The sequence below is a fragment of the Cibotium barometz genome, chromosome 47 (genome assembly GCF_041138505.1).
Source record: "Cibotium barometz isolate CiBa-2024 chromosome 47, ASM4113850v1, whole genome shotgun sequence".
NCBI classification, from domain to species: domain Eukaryota; kingdom Viridiplantae; phylum Streptophyta; class Polypodiopsida; order Cyatheales; family Cibotiaceae; genus Cibotium; species Cibotium barometz.
In genome coordinates, this window is record NC_141092.1 from 28,840,961 (window position 1) to 28,849,043 (window position 8,083).

Here is an 8,083-nt window from a genome sequence, read left to right on the forward strand (position 1 = left end):
TGCTTGCTATACAAGCTACAATTAGATACAAAACATGCCTTGCAAGTTGCATCATAACGTGGTGCTTTTTCTTAACGCGGTGCTTTTTTGTATTATTATTTTTGTCTTTTATGGACCTCTAAGTTTGCTTACGTGCATGAGACACAGGTCTCCACTTTTAGAGTTCTAATTTTGGTTCACGTTCTATTCTTTACACGATCACTTTATGCTCGTCGTCTGGTGCATGCCTATTTTTTGCTACGTTTCTCATATCTCATACATGGTCTCCAAGTTCTGCAATCTTATCTTGTACGTGTTCTTACAACCTGACATGGCAAACACCATACTTGTTAACGGATTTCCTTCTGGGCAGTGTTCTGTTCCTCTTTTGCAAGGCCAAGGATTTCTTGGTTGGAAATACAAGATCCTATTAATTTTGGAAGGAGACAAATTGGCAGATATTGTTCTTGGTATTCTTGCATGTCCTCCTCAACCTATTGATCCACTTCAGAATGATGTTATTATTACCAAAGGTCCTATTTTTGAATAGTGGAAAATTGATCATGCACACTGAATTTGTCGTGATAAGGCTACTCGTGAGTATATACTTTCTGCCCTTAACGATTCACTCATGCTAGATGTTTATCCGTTATCCACATCATATGCTATATGGGACTATCTTATCACTATGTTTGAGAAGAAAACTATTACAAAGGTTCTGTATCTCCGTAATCTTTTGGGCAAGCTTCAATTCAAGGCAGGTACATCCATGTCTAGTCACATTGAATCATTCAAAGGTATTATGAATCAACTTTCTGTAGGGGATCCTATTCCTCGAACTTAATTGGTTACACACCTTCTTGATACGGTGAAGGATCCTTTGTATGATAATATCGTCACTATATTATCTAACAAGGATGGAATTGACTTTGAGCATACATGTATTTCTTTGATTGAATATTCTCAACGTCATGATCGTCAGACGTCAGTAACTCATGAAACGGTAATGATTTCCCAAGAGTACACAGAATCAGAGATAGCCTTTGCTGTCCGGAGATGTCCATTTCAGCAACGCTCTTCTTCCTCCTCCCAATTTACATCTCGTGGCTTCCAAAGAGGAGGTAATTCTTCTCGTTTGAGATTTTCTCAAAAGCGTTGTTCTTATTGTGACAAAACTGGTCACTTGGTATCTGAATGTTGCGCATGAGAGTACGATGAAGAACACGGTATTACAAATAAGAAACCTCCTTTATCAAGGGGTTCTTCCTCTTTTGCAACCTATGAATATTGTGGGAGCACAAGGCATTCATCTAGTCGATGCTTCAAGAGGCGTTATGATGAAGCTTGAAATCAAGCTTATGCTACTCAACAAAATCCTCATGATGAAGACAATGTTCATCAAGAGGCTAATTTGGTTCATTATAATGTCTCTCTAGAAAACGTACTACATGTTCGTGATGGTTCTCTCTTTATTGTTGATTCTGGCATTACTGGCAACATGACATATCAATTGCAATGGTTACACAATTATCATCCAATTTCTATCAAGAAAGTGGTTTATCTTGCTGATAATATAACTTGCCAAGTAATGGGTATTGGCGACTTGTATTTGGGAACTTCTTCCTCAACCAAAATACTGTGAGGAGTTTTATATGTCCTCAATTTACAAAGAAACTTATTTTCTATTGTGCGGCTTGCGGATCTTGGTCTATTTGTTGGATTTGATAATACAAAGTGTCGCATCAAAAAGATTGGCACCATTATTGCGGTTGCTCCTCGACATGGTAATCTCTTTGAACTTTCATTGAATGAGGATGTTGCAAATGTTGTTACAGCTCTAGGAGATCTGGATTGTAAGCTATGGCATCATCGGTTTGCTCACTCAAATTTCTCAAAGCTTCTTGATATTCATCGTCATCATGATCTTGTGAGAGGTATGGACCTCAAATCTCACCCGCATATGGGGATATGTGAATATTGTGCTCTAGGCAAACATCATCGTAAGCCATTTCCAATGTCTACAAATATTCATTCAAATAATCTTTTGGATCTCATTCATATTGATATTTGTGGACCCTTTCCTCCATCCAAGTCTTGCTACCGTTACTTCATTACTTTTATTGATGACTATTCACAGTATACAAATGTCTTTTTGCTTCAACATAAATCAGAAGCATTGGACACATTTAAGAGGTACCAAATATCTATGGAGAATCACACTGGTCGAAGAGTCAAAATTCTTTGAAGTGATAATGTTGGTGAATATATTTCCAACTTATTTCATGATCATTGCATCAACCACGGCATCCACCATGAGTATACCATTCTATATTCTCCCCACAGAATGAAGTTACAGAGCAAAAGAATCGTACAATTTTGAATGCAATCAGATGTATGCTTATTCATTCTAGATTATCTCGCTCTTTTTGAGCAGAAGCAGTATTGACAGCCGTTTTTGTTCAAAATCATCTTCCAACTACTGCACCTTCTGGTAAGATTCCAATCACAGCTTGGACAGGCCAAACTCCTTCTATTGCATATTTTAAAGTCTTTGGGTGTATTGCTTATATTCATGTCTCAAAAGAGACATGACACAAGCTAGAACCTTCAGGTTTGAAGGTTATTTTTATTGGTTATTCTGACAACTCAAAGGGTTACAAGTTTTACGATCCAAGTTCTCAAAAGGCAATTGTTAGTCGAGACGCTATATTCAACGAGCAATTGATGGGAGGTTCGTGGTCCACAGATGATGCTGATGATACAAAAACATTACTCACTTCTTTTCCTTTTCTACTTTTGGACAATGATTTGCATGATGATGACAACACTCTTTTGATGGATATTCTCTTTTGATGGATATTGGAGACAAGTCTATTTATTGATGTTCATCCTACGGTTTCAAAGGAGACTGTTAAAGATCTTGATATCTATGTTGATCTTCCTATTGAACTTGAGCACGGTGCAAATCATGTATATGATGATGATGATCTTCCTATTGAACTTGAGCACGGTACAAATCATGTATATGATAATGATCTTGAAACCTTTAATCATGTATTGGCTGTTTGTGATATCCTTCAACTTATACAGAAGCTATGTCCTCTCCACAAAAGGAACAATGGAAGGAAGCCATGGAAGCTGAATATGAGTCTTTAATCTCAAAGGTACATGGGTTCTTACCAATCTACCTTCTGATCGTACTCCTATCAAATGTAAGTGGATTTACAAAACTAAAACAAAGGCAGATGGATCCTTTGATAAATTAAAAGCTCGTTTAGTTGCAAAGGGATACTCACAAATTGCAGGGATTGACTATCATGACACTTTTTCACCCGACCGTAGTTCGTAGTACAAGCATTCGAGTACTACTAGCTTTTGCAACTCAGTTTTTATTTGGAAATACATCAAATGGATGTTAAGACAGCTTTTCTTAATGGAGACTTAAAGGAGGAAATATATATGGAGCAACCTAAAGGATTTACAATTCCCGAAAAGGAACATCTTGTATGCCAACTCCACCGTGCTTTGTATGGACTAAAACAAGCTTCACGATCATGGTACATCAAGATTTATCAATTTCTCACATCTTAGGGGTTTGTTTCTTGCTTCTCTGATCAAAATCTTTATATCAAGCGCAATGTGAATAACCATTTTGTGATATTGGCCCTTTATGTTGATGACACTATACTTGTGTCTAAAAATCTATATTTCATGCAACAAGTAAAAAAGGTTTTATCCTCAGCCTTTGATATGGTGGATGTTGGCGACATCCATTCATGCCTTAGTATTCAAGTTCAAAGGTATCATCACAATGGTATTTTGCTTCTTTGTCAAACAAAGTTTATCCAAGATATTATTCAAAAGTTTGGATTGGCTACTGCACATTCGGCAAACACTCCTTGTCTTGCAAGCTCTACTAGGAGTACTTCTGCAAATATTGAGGCTGAATCATTAGCTTTAAATCAACCTTATGCTAATCTTGTTGGTTGTCTTTAATTTGTGGTGGACATGAGCACTCGTCTTGATATTCTGTTTGCAGCAAATCTGTTAGGACAATACTTGTCCTCTCCATCAACAAGACATTGGTCTCAAGCTAAACGTGTTTTGAAGCACTTGAAGGGCACTGCAGATTTCGGACTTGTATATCACTGTCAAGAAGACATATCTTCATCAACTTCTTTTAATCTTTTAAGTTATTCAGATGCTGATTGGGCAAGCTCTAACTTGTCCATGCGATCCACCATTGGTAATTGCTTCTTTATCAATGGCTGTTTGGTATCTTGGGCAAGCTCTAACTTGTCCATGCGATCCACCAGTGGTAATTGCTTCTTTATCAATGGCTGTTTGGTATCTTGGGCTAGCAAGAAACAACGCTGTATTGTAGTTTCTACTACAGAGTCTGAATATGTCGCTGCATCTTTAGCAGCTCGTGAATTGGTTTGGCTTTGACAATTGCTTTTACTGATATTGGTCATTCTCCTTCCTCAAGCACTCCTCTTAGATGTGACAACCAAAGTGCTATTAGTCTAGCCAAGGACTACATGCAACATAGCAAGTCCAAGTATATTACAGTTCATTATCACTATGTTCGACATGAAGTAAGGAAAGGAACAATAATGGTAGAACATTGTCCAACTAATCACCAAAGGACACCATGACGCTCGGTTTACACTTTTGTAATCAGAACTTGGAGTTGCGGCGGCCTCTCTTTTTGGAGATTAGCACATCTCACGTCATGTCAATTTTGTCTAGACTTGTACATAGCCTATAGACTTTAGGACACTTCACACATTACTTCACATCATGCACATTTATTCTTTGTAATTTGTATATAGTAGCACATTGCACATGGAATTTAAGGTGGCATTGTACATTTATATGTAGGAGCTCGGGTTTTTCCCTTGTGCTCCCAAGGGTTTTTTTTACTCACAGAGCTGCATACCATTATTTGAGTGGGGGTGTTGGAGCTATATATAGCTAGCTTGTTGGAGCTATATATAGCTAGCCCTAAACTAACTCTAGGTCTTGCCTATATATATGTGACTTGTGACTAATATGATTCATTCTTGTGGAGCGTATGTGGTGTCTCTTGTCTCGTCTCTCTCCCTCTCTCAACATATACCTACTTGAGCTATATATAGCTAGCTTGTTGGAGCTATACATAGCTATCCCTAACTCACTCTAGGTCTTGCCTATATATATGTGACTTGTGACTAATATGATTCATTCTTGCGGAGCATATGTGGTGTCTCTTGTCTCATCTCTCTCCCTCTCTCGACATCCATTGACTAAAGAATCAAGCAAATTAAGAGGTAAAGTATGGTTTATGGTCTTTTTTCTTAAATCTCAAAATGTTTCTCACTTCTCAACCCCTCTCAAGCTTTAGAAGCATTCAATTGAATGGCTCTTTAATGCAATTGGAACTCTGTAATGAATTCTAGTGATAAATCTTATAAATTTTACATTTATGCTTAAATTAGAGTGTTTTTTAAGCATATCTCTCTCTGCCCCAAAGAATGGTCATTCCTATGACCTATTCTATATTCAAATGATGCTTCTCATGAAGCAATTCTCAAATCTAAAAGTGATTTCTATACTTGTCAAATTTGAGGCCAAATAAGTGGCTTTTTAATACTTTTATGTTATTTAATTTATGAAAAACTTAGGAATCAAGTCCATAATTGGATATTGATCCTAATGATAGTCATTCTATCATATGGTATTACTTAACTTTATGCTTTCAAAATTACTAAAAATTATCAGTAATACCAAAGCGGAACTATGATAATTTTTTTTAAAAATTTACACATAAATCATTTTCATTCATAATATGAAAGGACTTCCTACCATATTCTAGGATTAATCATCCTAGGTAAATTGAAAAATTCTCATCATAATTATGCAAGATTTGATTGTAATGTTTATGCATAAATAGTTGATTAGCAAAAAAAGAAATTTCTAGTAATTCATTTTTATGATGAAAGAGGAATTCCTATGACATTTGGAATTCCATCATTTAATGGGAAAAGAGAAATTCCTAGCATATTGGAATTATTGGATATTTTATTTAAATTAAAAGATGAATTTTAGATAAATTTATTTTATCTATTAGAAATATTTAAATGGTAAAAGAGGAATTCCTATGACATTTGGAACTCCATCATTTAGATGGGAAAAGAGAAACTCCTATCATTTGAATTAATGGGTATTTTAGTTTAGATGAAATTATTTTATGAGAAATATTTGATGATAAAAGAGGTATTCCCATGACATTGGAATGGAAATAATAAAATGCAAAAGAGGAATTCCCATGGTATTTAAGATCCAAGAAATTAAATGAAAAGAAGAGAATTTTTAGTATAATTCAATTTATGATTATTTATCAAAAAAAGTGAAAATATGGGTAGAATTGATTTCTGTAAACTCCATGATTTCTTTTATTCAAAAGAGAAATTTTGAATATAATTAATTGAGAAATTGAGAAGGAATATATAAATAGTCGTCGAGAAAAAGAATCTTTATCTAAGCCAAGCAATTGGCAGAAATTTAGAAAAAGTCCCATTATCGGTATCAAAGTAGAAAAAGTTACTAAATGGGAATAGGATGTGGAATGGATGTGATGAGATGTAAATGGGATGTGATAAGATGTAAATGGGATGTGATAGGATGTGAATAGATTTGATAAAATGTAAATGGGATGTGATAAGATGTAAATGAGATGCAATAGGATGTGAATGGATGTGATAATATGTGAATGAGATGCGATAGGATGTGATAATATGTAAATGAGATGCGATATGATGTGATAAGATGTAAATAGAATGTGATAAGATGTGTTGTAAATAGGATGTGATAAGATGTAAATAGGATGTGATAAGATGTGATGTAATGAAAATGGATGTGGATGTGAATGATGAGATGAGAGGATATGTGAAAGGGTGAGATGGGAAGTACATGGATGTGTGGATGTGTATGAAAGAATGGATGTGGATGTGTATGTGAAAGAATGGATGTGGATGTGGATGTGTATGTGAAAGAATGGATATGGATGTGTATGAAAGAAAGGATGTGGTGGATGTGTATGCGAAAGAATGGATGTGGATATGTATGTGAAAGAATGGATGTGGATGTGTATGTGAAATAATGGATGTGGATGTGTATATGAAAGAATGGATGTGGATGTGTATGTGAAAGGCTGTGATGTGATATAAAGGGATGTGGATGTGATGTGGTGCAAAGGGATGTGGATGTGAATGTGATGTAGATGTGGATGAGATGTGGTGTGATGAATAGAGATATGGATCTAATGTGATGTGGATGTGGATGAGATGTGATGTGATGTGAGGAGATGTGATGTGATGTGAATATATGTGGATGTGAAGTGATAGATGTGAATGTATGGATAGATGTGAATAGCTGTGCATGTGAATGATTGGATGGATATGGATGAATGAGATGGGATGTGTATGAATGAGGTATGATATGGATGTGATGTTATGTGGATAAAATGTATGTGATGGGATGGGGATACAATGAATGTGATGAATGTGGATGTGATGTCATGTCATGTCATGTGAATCGGGATGTGAATGAATGAATCGGGATGTAAATGAATGATATGGGATGTGAATGGAGGAGATGTGATGTGATATGACTCGGGATGCGAATGGATGAGATGTGATGTGATGAGATGTGATGTGAAGTGGATGTGATGAGATATGATGTAAATTGGGATAGATGTGAATGGATGATATGTGATGTGAATGAATGTGATGTGAATCGGGATAGATGTCAATGAATGAGATGTGAGGTGAAATGGATGTGATGTGATGTGATGTGATGTGATGTGGATCGGGGTAGATATGAATGGATGAGATGTGAATGAATGTGATGTGATGAGATGTGGATATGGGTGGATGCGAGTGGATGAGATGTGATGATAAATGAGAAAAGATGTGATGAGATGGGAAATGATGTGATTCAATGAGAATGGAAATACATATGAATTGGATGGAGAATAAATAATGTGGATTGATGTGGAACAATGTGGAAAGACGAGAGTTCCTTATAGAAACTGTATTTATGACCTATTTTTAAATGACTG